Here is a 19,318-nt window from a genome sequence, read left to right on the forward strand (position 1 = left end):
TTGACATTAATTACTATATGGTACTTTACTGGAATAATAGGAAGGTTAATCCGTAGCACCAAAGGAGAAAACAAAAAACTGGAGTTGCACCTTTGACAATGCAATGTTGTATGCCACATTTCTGGAGGATGTGTGAAATTTCAGCAAAACAATAAATCCCCGTTATTTCCAGGTATCAACTGAAATATTAAGAATTTCCATGTTTGTAATTAAAAGGAAGCAAGGACAAGTATAACATCCCTGGACCCAGAAATAAAGGCAAACAGGAATTAGGAAAAACACAGTTTTAAGATTCCACAGAACCTCCACATAGGAGTTTTAAGCCACCGCCTCTAGCAGCCATATGTTAAGGCATGTCTCTGTACACTATAGGTTGCTGACAACTGTCCAATATAAGGGAATATCTATTAATTTAAAAACTCTATAAGGGCACCTTTATATTTTTAAAACAGTAAGGGAAAGAAGAAGCTATCACCAAGGCATTATCATTCTTTCTGAGGAACAACCAGCTGCAGCTGACTAACTGTAGGCCATGGGTAGGCAAGCTAAGGCCTGGGAGCCGAATCCGGCCAAATCACCTTCTAAATCTGGCCCGTGGACGGTCCGGGAATCAGCATATTTTTACATGAGTAGAATGTGTCCTTTTATTTAAAATGCATCTCTGGGTTATTTGTGGGGCATAGGAATTTGTTCATTTTGTTCCCTTCAAAATATTGTCCAGCCCCCCACAAGGTCTGAGGGACAGTAGACCAGCCCCCTGCTGAAAAAGTTTGCTGACCCCTGCTGCTGGCCAAATGAAAGAGGCCTATGAAGGTTGCCCTTGGTTACGGACAAGGAGAAGGCTGTAGAGGTGAATCATTGGGGCCTTGTACTTAACACCTATTGAAACATCTCTATAGACTGGACCACACCAAAGTAAACAGAGAAGAACATTAAGAATAAAACCTACATTCTAAGCTGTTTCCCCACTGCTCAGCCTTCTCACTGCTACTACACTTCAAAAGATGAATTTTTTAAAAGCCAGAAAAGTGAAGAAATATACAGCACACTATACCAAAACACTAAATTCCTATTATAATTTAACATTTTATTTTCTTGTTTTCCCGTGTTAATTGCCAGCCTCAACCTTTCTGTTCCATACCCACCCATTATCTCAAGCCATCACATTGCCATAACAGATCACTAGTACCCATTTTTGCGTGTTCAGACCCAGAAACCTTCCCCCTAAATAAATTCACACTTGACTCAAATTTTAGTTTTTCTTTTTGGCAGAATTTAGGCCACAACGTTATTGATTACAGAAAGTGAATGGTTGCATAGGCTCTGGTTCGACTAGCTCCCTGCCATGCATGTAGTGCTGACCCAGGGTTCCAGCATAGGTCAGCCAAGGGTGAACACTTGGATAAGCGGAAAGCCGGGAACAGGCTAACTCTGCCACCCAAATGTTCCCCTGGATTCAGGGACGGGCACAACCCCCTCTCAGGGGTTGACCAAACCACTGAGTCCCTGGATTCCTTTAATGAAATACCATTCACATAGGGATGGCGAGAGCGTTCTCCCATCCCTATCACCTGAACCAGAGCCTATCCGCAACCTTACAAGTTGTGACAATTTGATACGGGGCAGGCGAAACCCAAATGGCAACAGCCAATCAGCCAAGTGGGGGAAATTCCCGCCATGCCCCTGTCCCAACGACAGGTGACACACGACGGCATAGCAAGATCAAGCGCAAAGCCCTAAAAATAGGGAGAGGTGGGCGGGTGTTCCGAAAGAGGAAGCTCTGGGTTACGTGCATGGGTATAAATAGGTCCCTTGAACCGTTTGGACATCCCATTGTCCAGATTGCACCCAGCTACCAATTGGGTGTTGTGGCTGACCAATTGTACCCACCCACAACACAGGGTGTCAGTTTCCAGGTCTCACTGCAATACGTGCCCTCTTTAAGGGAGGACCCAGTTTCTCACTGTGGATGTCAGACTTGTTGCACACTTACTTGTCTTGTGGACTGGAGGGTCACTTCTCTGAGCAAAGGCACCCACATAGCAATCTATAATCTTAAAAACCAATACGGTTCAAAGCAATACAATAAGCTAAAACACTCAGGTTTGCAGGAAAACAAAAATGATTGGGAGGGAGATGGGGAAAATTCTTAGTTACCAAGTTCTTATATGTATTCTTTCTAGGAGGGAGAGGCAAAACAAACCGTTGTCACAGCCCCCCAGGTCCCAGCACATGAAGCCTGTAACCAAGCATAAGTATATGCTATTAAAATAACTGCATGCTTTTCATTGTTTACTCTTCCTTCCCCTTCCTTTGTTTCTTCTTTGTCAAATTTTGGATTTTAAGTTAAAGGCAGGGAGCTCTCTTGACTAATGGCTCTCTTTCTCTAAAATAATTACATAATTTTGAACCGAATAAGTTTGTACTCTCCACTCCCAAAATGTGTGTGTGTGTGTGTGTGTGTGTGTGTGTGTGTACAAATAATGGGATTTAGACTTTTTAGTTAGGTTTAGGTAGAGGCCCAGCAGACTGCACCAATCACTACCTGATGGATTTTACAACATTAGATGATCCTGGAAAGATATTTTAAATATTTTGTCTCCCTGGAATAATACTTCTGTAACTGGCAGACACATAGCTTTTTTTCTGGGTTGGTTGTGTTTTTTTTTTAAGTGAATGAGGCCTTAAAATAGCTTTCTGTGATAAATCTCTCTTTGTTACAAATACAGTGACTCATCATACCCTAATTCATGTTCAATAACAGGAAAATACTGAATGATTAAATTGTAGGATGCATGCCCCAGACTACAATAAGGAATTCCCCCTGACTAAGATTACCTTTGTAGAGAAAAAGGAAGAGGAGAAGTTGACACAAAGCACGACAACTGTACACATCTGATACGTCAACAGAACTGGATTTTAATTTTATTTTCAGCATCAAATATCTCCAGTTTCTGCAGCAAGAATGCTTCAGGTCTAAATTCAGTTTAGCATTTAAGACCATTTTATTCTCTAGGTCAACATTTTCTTAGCTTTAACAGTTTTGAATTTCTTATGTGTGGAAAAATTAAATCTCAATTCTGTGTTAGATTTCAACCCAACACAAAAGAGGTTCAATTTGACCCATTACCCTTTCCTTCAAATAGCCACTCTCCCTTTCCCCACCCACTCCAACCTATTACACATAACACTTCTCTCTTACAGCCCACCATGATGGAAAGAGAACTCCTTAGCATAACTGTTAAAGTCCTGTGTAGAATACTTCTTTTGTGCAACTCGGCAGTTTTGATCCAACTAGCAGAACAATACTTGGTGTGTTATAGCCAGGAAAGATTATTCCCAATTTGACTGTCTAACGAATGCGGCAGGGGGAAATGATTGCAAACTTGCTCCCTTTCTGCATTAAAGATTGCATGAATGCTGCCCATTTTGAAAGAGCACAAGGTTAACTTCTAGCAAGCAATAAAAAATATATGGTCAGATGAGTTGTGTTGCCACCAGAAAGACAGAAAGAGAACGTAATGTATACAGCAGCTGCACTAAAGGATATAAAGCATACAGAAGCCAGAGAAACAAACAACAGAAGAACACATCCTTTATCACAGACCATCGGTCCAAAAACAAAAGTAAAATTTAACTACCTAAAGCTCCAGGTTTCGGAGGGTCGAATACAAGACCCCCTCCATAGCCCCCTCTTTCCTCAGTGTGTGTGTCCACTGCCTCTTTGCAGCAGGTCCACTAGCCCCTACTGCTGTGTAGGGCCACAGCAAAACATACCAACCCTTGAATCAACCTCGAGTTAAAGATACAAAACCTAGATACTGTAGCTAAATTATACAATGCCGAGCCAAAATATGTTATCAGTAGCAAGCAAGACAATCAATAACCACAGAATAATACCACCACCCTTTCAGAAATACAAGCAGGGAAAGCAAACATTGTTTTTTTGTTTACCTTTTTTTAAGCGAAGAGAAATCTACCTTTGAAACAAATCCTTTGGGGTGAAACAGATGCTGATTTGCAATAAATACTCTTCTCATATATTTTTCTTTTTACCACTTGGATTCAAATTCTTATTCTCATTACCTGCAGGAAACGAAAAAGTCTAAAACTACTAACATAAAAATAAGTAAAGGCAACCCCTGCTATTTTAGTTATCAAAACTAGCTCACTCAAACTTCCTAAGGGGAGGGGAACTCCTTCCTTTGCCCTTTTAATTGATCCATACAAGCTGCTACTCTCTAAGGGGGTGGGGACTCACCAAGGGGTTAGGAAGACTCCACCCCATTTAAGAAGGAGCCAATAAACAGGATCCCTGTAGAAGCTGAATAAGGTTGCTTTTTTGCAGAAAAGGGTTTCTGGTTCTGGAAATTAGAAGTCACAAACTGTAAGTACTTCCAAATTTCATGGAGGAGAATAAGCACACTCAATGATGTAACACACCTAATGTGCACCGACCACCAATACACATTGCTGAATATGGTTGTACATTATATTAATTGTAGCCTGCAATAACTTGGATGGCACTGGCTTCTTCTGAAGAAGGACATGTTAGTAAACTGAACACAACAGTTTCCTTCTGTTTAGAATGGAAGAATGTTTAACAGAATGCTCAGTCCCACAGTGTACTTGCTTGTACTTATTATAGAAGCTGTGTGACTCAAAGCATATTCAGCAATAACAAATAGCCTTGTGCTTGTTGCATAAATATATGCTGTATCGTAAAAACCAATACATTCAGCATAAGCTTTTGTGAACTACAGTCCCCTTCATCAGATGCATGCAGTGTTATCTGCAGCCGGCAGATATAAAATTAGAAAAGTACAGTCATGTTTTTTTTTTCTGCATTTCAATTAATGCTGCTGCAAATGGTCACTTTAATTAACATAGCATTCTGATGAAGGGGATTCTAGTCCACAAGAGCTTATGCTACAAAAACAGTGTAACCCTTGTCATGCCCATTCGGCAGTAGGCCCCATTGAGTTCAATGGTGCAAAAGTAAATGTGTATAGGACTGATACAGTGTTAGTCTTGGAACACAAGTTCTGATCACTGCTGAAGTTCTCTGGATGGCCTTGTGCCAGCCTAAGCTATCTAGCAGCCATGGTGTGATGAGACAATGGCATAGCCCCTTGTGCATTGTGCTAAGCTCCTTGGTTGGAGCAGCAGGAAACAAGAGTCGATGAATAAAACAAACAGGGCTGGGGAATGATGCAGGAAGAGACTTGGATTCAATAAGAACTGGCTTGCAAGAAGATCTGTTGCCTGGATTTGCTGAGCTGTCTAAAAAGAGACTGGGGAAAGATCAGTTTTGTATGTATGTTTGTTTAAATACTGAGCGGGCAGGACTCCCCGAAAACAGAAAGCAGAGAATAATTCTGGAGCAATTTCCATGGGGATGGGCAAGATGAACAAATAATTCATGTCCATTTCTGATGTCTATTATTCTTCCACATTAGGCCCTCAGCCGTGCCAACACACACACAGACACGTCTTTATGCTGCTTGCACATTGAGGGGGCGGCTTTGGCTCTTGGTGCTTAGGGAATTTCATCTCGTGACTCCCATTAGCATTGACAGGAGTTATGTGCATACATTTCCCTTTTGTACATGGACTGGGTTGAGGTAGCCAACCCCCTTCTTCCCTTGCTGATCTGAGGTCTCATCTGTGCCAAACACTGAGGTTTTCAGCTGTCATGGGATCAAACATGGTCCATCCATGAGTTGAGAATCTCTGTTTCGTTATCTGATTTTTAAAAAAAGTTTTATTTTGCTGCATATTTGGGATGCAGCCCTAAACACACATACCAGGCAGAAAGAACCATTTCGTACAATGCAGCTTATTTTTAAGCAAACTCGTTTAGGATTTCACTGCATATTTTGCAAACCACCCTGGAACCAAATTTGGTGAAGGGCATCTATTAACAATTTCTTTGAGGGAGGAAACCACACAAAGAAAATGAAATATTTCAGTGTTTATATGTTTATGTATATATGGGTGCATATATAACTGTACTCATTCACTCACAGTCAACCCTTGGCTCTGTCTTCTCTTTGTATCTCCTCGCCTTCTACAATTAAGATTCTAAGTTCATTGGAAAAAGGTCCTGTCTTTTTTGCTATGCTACTCTGGAGTTATATGGGTGTGGGGGAGGGGGGAGAATATCGTTTGGAAGATTGCCACCTGACCACAAAACAGCCACCTGACTTGCTCTTGTGCCTTGATTTGTAGCAGGTAAATATTTCCAAGGCACAAAAATTAGAATGATCACCTGCCAGCAATTGTACCTGAAGCAAGGGACTACAGCTTGCTGGCAGAACACCTGTTTTGCATGCATTCAATCCCTGGCATCTCCAGTTTAAAGGGATCAGATAGCAGGTGATGGGAATAAATCTGCCTTACGCTGGAGAGCTGCTGCCAGATGCTGTCACAACATTTCACGACACTATTTGGGCTGGAATATTTCCCACGTTACTTTGAAGGCCCTGGCTGTGTTTTACTATTCGCACACCTTTCCCCTTAAAAAGTGCACAAATGTAATGTCAAAAAGCTCACCTGCATGTCAGACTGCTTCCAAAGAAGACATGCGAGGCATAAAACATGTAAAACTCCTCTTGTCTTTCAGAATTCACATTATGTGACACAATGAGCTTTGCTCCAAGTTTCATAGCCACTGCAGGCAGGAAATAGACATATCCTGCTTTGGATCACAGTGTTTTCCCTTTACTTCCCAGTGGGTTGGGCAACATCCTTCATGCACAGCTGTTAGGGACAAGAAGGCCCTCCAGATGGTGGCAGGGCAACACCACCCTGCCTAATCAAGTGATAACAGCTGGGCCAGGCCATTGGTCCATCTAGCAAGTCCAGTATCGTATTTCTCACAGTGGACAGCCAGATGCTTCCAGAGAACCCAAAGGAATGTCATGAAGGCAACAAGCCCTTCTCAACAACTAGTATCCAGTGGCATCTTATCTCTGGATGTATTTAGCTCTTGCATCTAACAGCCACTGACAGACCTATCCCCCAGCAATGTGTCAAACTTCTTTTTAAAGCCATCTCATCAGCCAGGGGACATCACCGCATCCTTGGTAGAGAATTCAGTACATAAGCTATCCATTTAGTGAAGATGACCCAGGGGTGTTGAAAAGGAACAAAAGGTGGTGGCACAACTGCTTAAGCGCAGAAGGGAGAGCACCCCAGGCCCAGCCTGTCCTACCCTCCTGTACCTCTCTCCCATTTTGTACTGAACTCTGGTGGTACAATTCTTAGCAGGTGTGCTATCACTTTGGAGCCTGTGCATGCTACAAGTCCATGCCTCTCTCTGTGCATGTGTGTGTGTATATGCACATGAGAAGAACTGAGCGTGCTGCTCCTAGGAACAGTTGGCATGGATCCATGCTGGCATCTCTGGGTCTGTAAGGCACAAGTCACTTGAGGCTCACTGTAACATTATCATGCTGGTATGAAGCAACTGCAACCCTTTGTGCTTCAGTCTCTTTGATCTCAAAGGACACCAAGGAAATAAAATGCATACAGTTGAGGCTGGATGTGTGGACACCAGTACACTTTGGACTCTGGTATACACACTGCTGCAAACCCCTAGGGCTCTCATCAGGGCTCCAGAAGCGAACTTTCCCTGGAATGGAGAGCTGTGGTCTTTAGTCTCACAGCATACAGAAAACTAAGCCCAACACTGCAATAATTTGCATGTTTACTCTGTGTCCAATAGGACTTACTCCTAATAAGTTTGTTTTGCATCACGGCCTTAACCTAAACACATTTACTATACAGTACAGTGGTACCTCAGGTTACATACGCTTCAGGTTACATACGCCTCAGGTTACATACGCCTAAGGTTACAGACTCTGCTAACCTAGAAATAGTGCTTCAGGTTAAGAACTTTGCTTCAGGATGAGAACAGAAATTGTGCTCTGGCGGCGCAGCGGCAGCAGGAGGCCCCATTAGCTAAAGTGGTGCTTCAGGTTAAGAACAGTTTCAGGTTAAGAACGGAACTCCGGTACGAATTAAGTACTTAACCCGAGGCATCACTGTACAGTAAGCCCTGTTAACCACAATGGAACCTTTTTCTGAATAAGCATGCACAGGACTGCATTGCCCCATAACCACATTTGTGTATACATAATATTTCCCCTGTTATAGCTTCCTTTGTCTCTCTCTCTCTGTCCCCTGTTTACTTGAAATTTAGATTGCAAAGTTCTTGGGGCAGGGACCTGTCTCAGTTTAAATTAGTATTTAAGGCACCATGCATGTGTGTATGTGTGTGTGTGTGTATATACACACACATAATACTAGTGAATGTCCCTGCAAGACCTCTTCCCTTCTTAATGTTTTCTCATCCACTGCTGAAATGTGGATTGTATGCAAGCTCCAAAAAACATACATTTACTTATGAAACTCTGCAAACCACAATGCACAGTAAGTGTCAATTATCATTATCAAACTAACTCCAGCATAGACCTCTAGCTTCCGTTTACAACACTGACTGTATGCCCTGACCCACCCCTTACAGTGTATTCACAGAATCCCTCCAACAAAAGGCATTATGCCCAATTATTTTCCCCCTAAGGTCACCAACACATGGAACAAGACAATTAAACATTTTCAGCTTCAAAATACATGTGATATGGTCAATACTCACAGAACAGTGATTAAATCTATTTCTTTTTCTCAGAGGTTAAAATCCTTGTCAAGTAAGCAGAGCACTCACAATTGTTAACAACCTCTGACTTGGTGAATCTCCAGAACCATAATTTCCCCTGTTGCCTGCTTTTGTCCTCAGGCTCCAGCACTGCAAAGGTTCCTTTTGTGAAAACCTACAGGTACCATTTCCTTCCTTCACTTCTATTTGTGGGTGTGAAGCATGCTGAAAATCAAGGTGAAAGGGAAACGGTATTTTTGATGTGCATCTCCTTTGGTAAGCTTCTCCCAGAGCATCTCACCACAGCATCTTGTGGAGATGGTGCGATGATGCAGCAGGCTGCCATTCCGTCACTGTTGTCATGACAACCAAGATGTGGTCCCCTGTGGTAGAATAACGCAGATGCAAAGGTAGGACAGAAATTATGTGCTGAGCATCCTTTTGGAAGGCACCAGAGACCTTTGCATTGACATACATCCTTTTTTTTTTTTTAATGAATCCCCAGAAATTACTTTTCCCCTCTCATACCAGGTGTCCTATTTTCGAGGCTCTGGAGCACCCACTATCATTTGATATGCAGAAAACCAGGCAGAACCCTGAGCGAATTCTCCATTTTCTTTGTGAGAATGTTGCAGGTATCTGAGAACATAAATCTAAATATTTCTGGGCGAGAGGAGATCCCCATCAGAGCAGAGGAACTACTGTATTATTAACACATTAATAATATAAGGCAGCAATCCTATGCACAGTTACTTGGCTATAAGCCACAGAAATAAGTGAGGCTTACTTCTCTGTTCTGTTCTGAGTACAGGAAATGGCCAATTGCTGCATGTCCAAAAGACATGTGATTGTGCATGCATGCACGGTGCCGGAATCCAAAATGACTCCAAAATGTCACTCAGTATGTCACAGAAAGGGCAGATTGGGGGCATCTCTCATTGATCCCCCTTCATGTTCCCAGCACACCTTGCTAAAGACACTCTTTTCCTGTCACCTCACACCATCACCTTGGCAACCTCTGTCTGCCCAGGCCCAAGGATTCCTCTTACATGGGCCATCAACACCTTTCGTCTCATTAAGGGCTTGGCTTATCCCCAGCTAGCTATGTGAAGCTGCCTGAGATTGTGATCCTAAACCAGGGGTAGGCAACCTAAGGCCCACGGGCCACAAGCAGCCCCTGGGGGTCATTTAACCGGCCCACGAGCCACCCCCAAACTGAGCTGCCTCGGTGAGTCCCCGCGAGCTGCGCTAAACCAACACAGTGTGGCAACTCGCTTCTGTGGTGCCGGAAATCGCGTCTGCGCATGCTCAGACGCTGGAAATTATGTCTGCGCAGACACAGACCCCAGAAATTGTGTCGACGCAGACGCCAGAAATTGCAGACGCGCATGTTCATGTGCCTGTGCAATCCAGCCCATGGAGGGATCTCCACTGAAGTGAACTGGCCCAGGCGAGGTAAACCTTGCCGATCCCTGTCCTAAACTGAAAGCAACACCACTTGGCTTAGTTTTTTAATTAACCAAACTTTGCTTACTTCATAAATGTATGAGTTTGCTCAGATTCTGAATGTAGAGATTATGGCGAGCCAAACTCATAACATCATTAAAAAAACCCACAGGTGTTTGGAAGTACGCATGATCACATACATGTACACTAATTGGAGAGCCAAGGTTGCTTGTGGCTCTGTTTGTGGTACATGCAGTGGCAAGCATGGGGTTGTTGCTCTGCAATGGTCCCTAGAACCACTTTGGGCCTCCAGAAATGCTCAGGGTTCTCAGCAGGTGGCTGGTGCCTGTGGCTCCCTCCCACATGAACCACCACTCTGTGGATGTTTTCTTGGCAGCGACAGCTCCTTAGCAGTCCCAAGGACCTTGCGGAGGTGGCTAATGGGATCAAGAGGCCTCATCTGCCCCGTCACTCACAAAGGAGGACATAAAAGTGACAGCCGCTAATGGCCGGCAACATTCTCATCAACTGCCTCATCAGCACGATTTCCCAAGCAAAAGGTTGTGGTGGCTGAAGGAGCAAAAGCATCACTGAAGCGGCTGGCTCTTTGCCAGCAGCAGAGAGAAAATGTGTGTGCATATATAGATGTCTTTGCAGCCACAGAGCAGAAAAGCAGGGGTGCTTCCAAATATATATATATATTTCTTGCTTCCTCAAGTCTTCTGCTGCTTCCTCAGCTTCTGCCCACGTGGAGAAAATGAAATGCTGGGGACTTAATCTAAATCAGGGTAAAGGCTCAGCACAGCTCAATTTGTAAAGCTCATAGCTCAGTGGAAGAGAGAGCCAGAGGTATAGTGGCCCATTACTATTTCTGCAGCAAGGACCCTGTCTTCAGTGTCCTAGAGTTGCCCAATCAGCAGGAAAGGGGAGCTTTTTATTTATTTATTTATTTATTTATTTATTTATTTATTTTTGTAAATATTTATTGGAGTTTTTAATAAAAGAAATACAGAAATATTAAACAGCGTTACTTTGTTTTTACAAGATTTCATAACATCTTTGGGCTTCCTCACATCTCCCGCTCCCACTTACATCATTAATGAATTTTTATCAAGCAAATTATCATCTTATTTTCAATTTTATAACCACATATTTAAATACAATATAATAGTTCTCCTACAAATTTTGTTTCTCTTAATCTCTCTTATCATCAAATTCTGATCCAATTTAATGATGGCCAATTGTTTATAACCAAGCATCCTTCTTAATATTCCACTAAATCACAATATTTCTGTAGGTAAATCTTGAATTTCTTCCAATCTTCTTCAATCCTTTCTTCTCCCAGGTCTCGGATTCTGCCAGTCATCTCCGCCAATTGCATATAGTCCATCAGTTGCATCTGCCATTCTTCCAGTGTGGGTAGATCTTGAGTTTTCCAGTTCTTAGCGAGTAATATCCTTGCTGCTGTTGTTGCATACATGAAAAATGTTCTATCCTTCTTTGACACCTTCTGGTCGACAATACCCAGAAGAAAGGCCTCTGGTTTCTTAGTGAAGGTATACTTAAATACCTTTTTCAACTCATTATATATCATTTCCCAGAAGACCTTCACCTTAGGGCAGGTCCACCAGAGGTGAAAGAATGTTCCTTCATTTTCTTTACATTTCCAACATTTGTTATCAGACAAATGGTATATTTTGGCAAGTTTAACTGGGGTCATGTACCATCTGTATATCATTTTCATTACATTTTCCTTCAAAGCATTACATGCAGTAAAGTTCAGCCCAGTGGTCCACAACCTTTCCCAGTCTTCAAACATAATGTTATGCCCAATATCCTGTGCCCATTTTATCATAGCCGACTTAACCATTTCGTCTTGTGGATTCCATTTCAACAGCAAGTTATACATTCTTGAAAGTACCTTAGTCTTAGGTTCTAACAATTCTGTTTCCAACTTCGATTTCTCCACCTGGAACCCTAACTTTTTATCACTTTTAAAAATTTCTTTAATCTGAGCGTAGTGTAACCAGTCTCGCACTTTATCCTTCATTTTCTCCATACTCTGCAATTTCCAATTATCTCCGTCTTTTTCTAGCAGTTCCCAATATTTTGGCCAGTAGGCTTCCATATTGGGTCTTTTTCGGGCCTTAGCTTCCAAAGGTGAGAGCCACCTTGGAGTTTTATTTTCCAGTAAGTCTTTATATTTTGTCCAGACATTGAACACTGCTTTTCTGACAATATGGTTCTTAAAGGCCTTATTGATCTTAACCTTATCATACCATAAGTATGCATGCCAACCAAAAGCATTGTTATAACCTTCCAGATCCAACACGTCAGTGTTTTCGAGAAGTAGCCAGTCTTTTAGCCAGCAGAAGGCTGCGGCTTCATAATACAACCTTAAGTCTGGCAGGGCAAAGCCCCCTCTTTCTTTCGCATCTGTTAATATCTTAAACTTAATTCTGGGCTTTTTAGGAAAGGGGAGCTTTTTAGCCACTGAGAAGTCTTTGTGCTGATTGGAGCTAATCAGAGTCAACGGAGGTGAGGATTGGCTCCTAGGGTCACTCTGAAGAAGGTGCGTGGGAAGATCACCGAGCTGTTTCTCCTCCTGTATGCTCCGAAGCTACACATTTAGGCAAAGGGACCCCTGACCATTAGGTCCAGTCGTGACCGACTCTGGGGTTGCAGCGCTCATCTCGCTTTACTGGCCGAGGGAGCCAGCGTACAGCTTCTGGGGTCATGTGGCCAGCATGACTAAGCCGCTTCTGGCGAACCAGAGCAGTGCACGGAAATGCTGTTTACCTTCCCGCCGGAGCGGTACCTATTTATCTACTTGCACTTTGACGTGCTTTCGAGCTGCTAGGTTGGCAGGAGCAGGGACCGAGCAACAGGAGCTCACCCTGTCGTGGGGATTCAAACCGCCGACTTTCTGATCAGCAAGCCCTAGGCTCTGTGGTTTAACCCACAGCGCCACATTTAGGAACACATAAAACACAATGTGCTTCAGTTTCAAGCACTCCCATTATTCTAGGCACATTTTGCAGCAGGGAATTTCATTAGCATGAACCTTTTTCTGCCCCCTCCTTCCAGCTCCTCTCTGAAGACTGTACAGTAGTGATTTGGCTGGGTGGGTGACTGCCAATCCTCATGCAGCCAAAACTGCACCACCCATACAAAAGAGAGAAATATCAGCAAACACAGGGGAATCCCATGCTTTATAGAAGTTGTTCAGGTTGGGAAAGGGAAGGCTGCCAGGGAAGGTTGCAGACACCTCAAGTATCTTTCTTAAACCTTTGCAAATGCTCACAAAAGTTTGATCCTTTTGAGGGTTGAGCATCGGGGTGCTTGCAAATCCCTACTTTCACAGTAGCTTCCACTCCTGAGCCAGTCTGCATAATTTCTCAGGCTGCCCTTGCCTGAGGCCCACCTTAAATGAGTCAGTAAGCCTGGAAAGGCAAGATGATGCTCCCGAACTATTAATGTTGGAACTAGCCTGGCCATAACAACATCAAGATGTGTGACCGTTTGCTCCGCTGGGAGGATGGGTGAGTGCAGTAAACAGTTGGGCCAGAGATGCTTTGGATTTGTACAGAGAGACTGCACAGGCAAGCTCTGCTTTGGGTCAACACTGATTTGTACTGCTAAATAATAGGAGACAATCTCTTCTCTCCGATGTGTCTCTCTAGCGTCATACAGCTGTACAAATATTTTACCATGTGACTCTTGAAGCACAACATTGAGAGCCTCTGAGCTGTGCCAAGAGAGAAAATGCCCTGAAACAAAAGGCAGAAGCCTGGATCAGACCCAGCTGCCAAGAGCCTCCATCCCCAACAGAGTTTGGCCAGGGCTGAGTGCTCTGAGTAACTTTTCCTTGCTCTTGCTGCAAGAACTGTCTGCAGTGAGGGAGGGAATGAGTTCTCACCCTCTCTAGTAAGGAGAGATGTGGCAGGCAAGGCAATAGGCTGGACAACCAGCTCTTTGTTATGCTGCTGTGTTATCCAGGAATGTTGGCACTATCTGTACCGCCATCTGCATGTATTGGTACTGCTTAAAAGCTCTTTTTTTCCTGGAAGGCAATTTGAAGGGCCAGTTCTAAAGGGATGCTGAATCAGCACCAAGCTCAGGAGCCTCAAATTTCCCCGAAATATGGAAAAAGCACTGTTGCCAAGTTCATCTGGTCTGGCTAATTAGAATGATAAATGTAGTATCATCCAAGCTATCACACATGAAAATAGGCACTCTCTGGAACACTTTGAACATTTCTGTTATCGCATCAGAAACACTCAGGGATAAAGTAAATATTGCAAGTTGTCCTCCAGTGTAACATTCTCCTGATGCATTATGAAAGCTGCAAAAGGCAACTTCTGGAAACGTCAGTTGTGGAATATCTGTTGGTGCTTGCTTATTAAACTCTTTCCCGGTTAGAAGTGTTCTGCTAAAAAAAGATGGCTTTACTGTCTTCTCTGTCATAGTGACCAATCAGATACCTGTGGGAAACCCATAAGCAGGGCATGGGTGCAATGAACCTCTCTAACTTGTGAGAGTTTAATTAAAACATAAATAAAAACCAGGAGAATGTCACATGTCTGCATGACATATATATATAGTTTGCCTGTCTGCCTGGAGATGCTTCTCTGCCTGCTTGTATATACTGTCTTGGGCTTTGCAATAGCCCAATCTACACTGATTTAAGAGCAAACAAGACAGATGTCTTTTTGGGTAAAGATTCACTAGAAAATTATAATGGTAGTTTGTGGTGAATCTCACCAGCTGCAGTGTCTGAAATGACAAGCTGTGTACTGACACAATATGGTAAGCTGCATTCCTGCGCACATTTACCTGTGCAAATAAGGCTTGGTGGACACAGTGGGGCTTCTCAATGGTTTGCATGGTTAGAGCTCATGTGTGTGCATCATATTTACATATGCAGTAAACAAGAATAGCAATCCATGCCCTTGTCTAATATTTTATTTCCAGAGATTTGATTGCTGGGGATGGAGCCTGCAGACAGACAACTATAGCAATTCACCCTGAGTTGAAACAAAAAGCTTCCCAACTGGCAAAATAAGGGCTGTAATTTATCAGGGGTTTGTACCAGAAAATAGGGTCAGAGTACATTTAATACTACTCAGAAGTTTGCCAAGCATCCTGCAAGTCTCATTATTATTTATCAAGCACCAGAACTACTTGATGTGCAAATGATAAATAAATAGGATGGGCTAAAATGACCTGCTCACAGCCATAAAGTCTCAGAGAAAGAAATGGAATTTAACAGGGCAATCATAGACATTTGTACTCAGAAGTAAGCCCCATTTAGTTCAGTGGGAGTTACTCCCAGGTAAATGTGTATAGGATCGCAGCCTCAGATATTAATGCCCAGAATTTTATTTTTACTAAGCAACTGGACGGGATCCTAGAACTACCTCAATGGGTGAAGTTTTCAAGGCCTGCTCTTCCATTGGCATTGCAAAGTATCTTTTAAAACTGCTTGAAAGCTGCAAAATGAAAAGGTCTCTTGCCCAATGCTAATTAAGAGTATTTCCCTCCTGCTGCCAGGCTCAGGTTCCAGTTTTACTGCAGGTATCTGTTTTCAGAATCTGCACTTTGGTGACCAACAACAGGTGGAGACCGTCTGTGCCTCAGCATAATGACAAAAAGCAGGGGGAGCTGAACTCTCTCAGCACAAAGTAATCCTGACAGCTATTCTGGTTGCAAAATAAAGCCTAAGCAGGGCATTTATTACCAATATTGGGTATCTTTCAAGGCCTGTAGAAACCAGTTTTATTTTTTTCCCCTTTTCACATACTATAGGATTTTTTCCCTTTGCACTTCAGCTTTTGCACAGGTTTTTTTCCTTAGTGGTGTAGTTTCTATCTCTTTGCCAGATCTGAAAGGTCTTCCTTTTCTTGTTGATCATCCGTTGAATCTCACTGTCATTCTTCTCAAATGGTGTTTCTTGGTTTGGTATCCAATAGTTTGTTCACAGGCTGCAATAATGGTTGTTTTTAGCTTTGTCCAGTGTTCCTCAATGTTATCAGGGAACTCTGAAAGCAGATGGTCCTTAGGAGTCGTTTGGAAGCAATCCCGCTTAATAGGATCTCCAGCACTGCTTAAGCTCCATGAGCGCAGCTTTCTCCTGATTGAAGCACAGAATATTTGAGGACCAGGACATTCTCAGGGAAACCAAAATGCTTCTATCACCAACTTTACTGTACACTTGTGAAACATGGACCACTTATAAACACCATCTCCAACTCCTTGAAAGATTCCCTCAAAGATGTCTCCAAAAATTTTTACACATCACTTGGGAAGACAGACAAACAAATGTCAGTGTACTGGAAGAAGCAAAGATCACCAGTGTCGAAGCAATGATTCTTCAACATCAACTTCGTTGGACTGTTCAGGTGCCTGATTATCGTCTTCCAAAGCAACTACTCTATTCCCAATTTAAGAATGGAAAGCGAAATACCAGTGGATAAACAAAAGCAGTTTAAAGATGCTCTCAATGCAAATAATAAAAAAGTGGTATAAACAGGCATCCCCAACCTGCGGCCCTCCAGATGTTTGGGGACTACAACTCCCATGATCCCTAGCTAACAGGACCAGTGGGCAGGGATGATGGGAATTGTAGTCCAAAACATCTGGAGGGCCGAAAGTTGGAGATGCCTGGGTATAAAGCACTGACAACTGGGAAACAATGGCCTTCAAGTGCTCCAATTGGAGAACAGCCTTTACCAAAGGTGTCATGGGCTTTGTAGAAGCACAAACGCAGGGCAAAAAGGAGAAACGAGCTAAGAGGAAGGCATGTTTGGAAAACCCTCACCGTGATCAACTCCCACCTGGAAACCTATGTCCCCACTGTGGAAGGACGTGTGGATCCAGAATTGGCCTCCACAGTCACTTACAGACTCACTGTTAAGACTGTGTTCATGGAAGACAATCTTATTCGGCTACAAGTGATCGCCAGAGAAGAATGCTCACACACATTCTCTAGGAGATGCGTAGGAAATGGAAGTCCATTTTCCTGAGAGGAAATCCTTAGGAACAGCTGGCAACAGAAAGAGCTATCTGTAGGGTTGGTGGGAAGGGGTACAGGGAAGTGTGTAAGTTCACATTTGTTACACAGATTCAAATCTGGCAAGTAAGTGCTTCATTGCAGTTTCCTGAAGCCATTTAAATAAGATTACTTACAACTTTTGCTCCAGCCATGAAGCTCATTGGGTGACCTTGGGCCAGTCACTGCCTCTCAGCCTAACCTACCTCACAGGGTTGTTGTGAGGAGGAAATAGAGAGGAGAAGCATTGTACACCACCTTGAGCTCTTTGGAAGATAAAAGTGGTATATAGATGCCTAAAATAAAATAAAATCATCTCTAATAAGTTTAACAAAGAGCAAAGGAGACAGTATCTTCCTTGCTGAGCTCACATATTATACATATGGCATACCAAGGTTGCAATCCTAACCCCTAATTTACCTGGGAGTAAGCCCCATTGAATTCAGTACTACTTAGTAGACATGGTTAGAATTTCACTAAATCTTAATATGGATTTGATGCCTGGGGCCAGAGAAAAGAAAGTTATTGTTAAATGTGTAAATACACCTTCTGGACCAGGAGATGGAAGCTTGTATTAAAAGCTTTCACGGGGGCCGTACAGGCATACCTTGGGTTACAAACGCTGTGGGGTTGCGCGTTTTCGGGTTGTGGACCGCGACGAACCCGGAACTACCGGAACAGGTTACTTCCGGGTTTTGGCACTCGCGCATGTGCAGAAGTACAAAATGACGTCACAAGCATGTGCAGAAGCGCCGAATCGTGTCATGCGCATGAGGTTGCGAACACTGCAGGTTGCGAACATGCCTCCCGCACGGATCACGTTCGCAACCCGAGGTATTAAGAATGAAAAAAGAGACCAAGGGTTGACCAGAGAGCTGTGATCCCTTAATGGAATCTTGCCTTACAGAAGAAACTCCATAAGAATATGGTGCTGAAAACGATATTCCTCTTGCCCCTTCTAGCCCTGTCAGAACATCCTTTAAGGGTTAAATATACAAAAATGAGAGGTGCAATCCAAGTTGTAGTAATCCTTTCTGGGAGAGTCTGAAAGGGCCCTGGCGGGAGTTTCTCCGGAGGCACAGAAGCAGTGAATGGCAGTTCCAGACAGGATAAAACCTCTTAAAGCTGCTTTCCTCCTTGTCTGGCCCACTGCCGCTAACCCAAGATTAGTTCTGAGTTGACGAGTCAAATGGAAAAGAAATGAGCCAGAGCTGTCATTTTTTCACTCTCCCAGAGGGGGGAGTTACCATGACATGTGTGACACGATTCCTAATATTGTTATACCATACAAAAAAGTGTCAATAGTCTAAAAGGTCACAAGAGAAGGTTTGTTCTAATTAGCCCTGCCCCCAAGTTCCCCAGTAATGCTATAGGCTTGTTTACATACCCACCCACCCACACCCACACCCCACACATAGAGAGCAGGGTTCGAATCCCCACTCAGCCAAGAAGCTCAGTGGGTGACCTTGGGCCAGTCACCATCTCTTAGCCTAACCTACCTCACAGGGTTGTTGTGGGGGTGAAATGGGGATGAGGAGAACCATTGTACACCACCTTGAGATCCTTGGAAGATAAAGGCGGTATAAGAATAAATGTGATAAATAAGAATAATGAAATGTACAAGTGTTTGCGTGAAAGAGTGTACATTTATTGACTTGTGGTGTGCACAGGTACACAGACTGTACACTCGTTGAATATAACATGTGAAAAACTATGAGTGTTTAGGTCAGTTATTTGTGTACACAAGTACACTGTACACTCATGGGCTGTCATGTGTGAACGTCACCATCATCTCCCTTTTAAGGCTCAAATCCTGTAAGGCACAATTTAGTTAACTCTATCATGGTGATGGACGCTGGCATTTAGCTCATTGGGCCACACAATACAAGCAGGCCTCATTTAAGGGTTGAACAATGATGGCTACAACAGTCTTCTCTCCTCATCCACTTAAAAGCACCACGTACAGTCCATGTTCACACAAACAGTGTACTAGAACTGAAAAGGGGCTCCTTCCATGCCACGCAGGTTGGTCTGCTAGGGCAAATGGGGCACTGCCACACCAACTTTATTCTGCCCCCACCTGCCTCCTTAGTTACAACCACTTATTTACAACCACCAGCTGGAGGTACTGCCTGTTAGCTTCCTCCTCCTTCGTTTCAGCC

The 19,318-nt window shown here is 43.3% G+C and overlaps 1 protein-coding gene across 1 annotated transcript in view; it reads right to left on the reverse strand.

Moving 5' to 3' along the window:
* The window catches only part of MICAL3 (microtubule associated monooxygenase, calponin and LIM domain containing 3), a 205,268-nt gene that overhangs the window by 180,276 nt on the left and 5,674 nt on the right, over positions 1-19,318 (reverse strand). Inside the window, exon 2 of the mRNA XM_081926663.1 lies at positions 8,660-9,042. The gene's annotated coding sequence lies outside the window, so the exon portion shown is untranslated. The remainder of the gene's footprint in view (positions 1-8,659; positions 9,043-19,318) is intronic.

This window comes from Podarcis melisellensis (genome assembly GCF_964234715.1).
Source record: "Podarcis melisellensis genome assembly, chromosome: 10".
NCBI lineage: Eukaryota > Metazoa > Chordata > Lepidosauria > Squamata > Lacertidae > Podarcis > Podarcis melisellensis.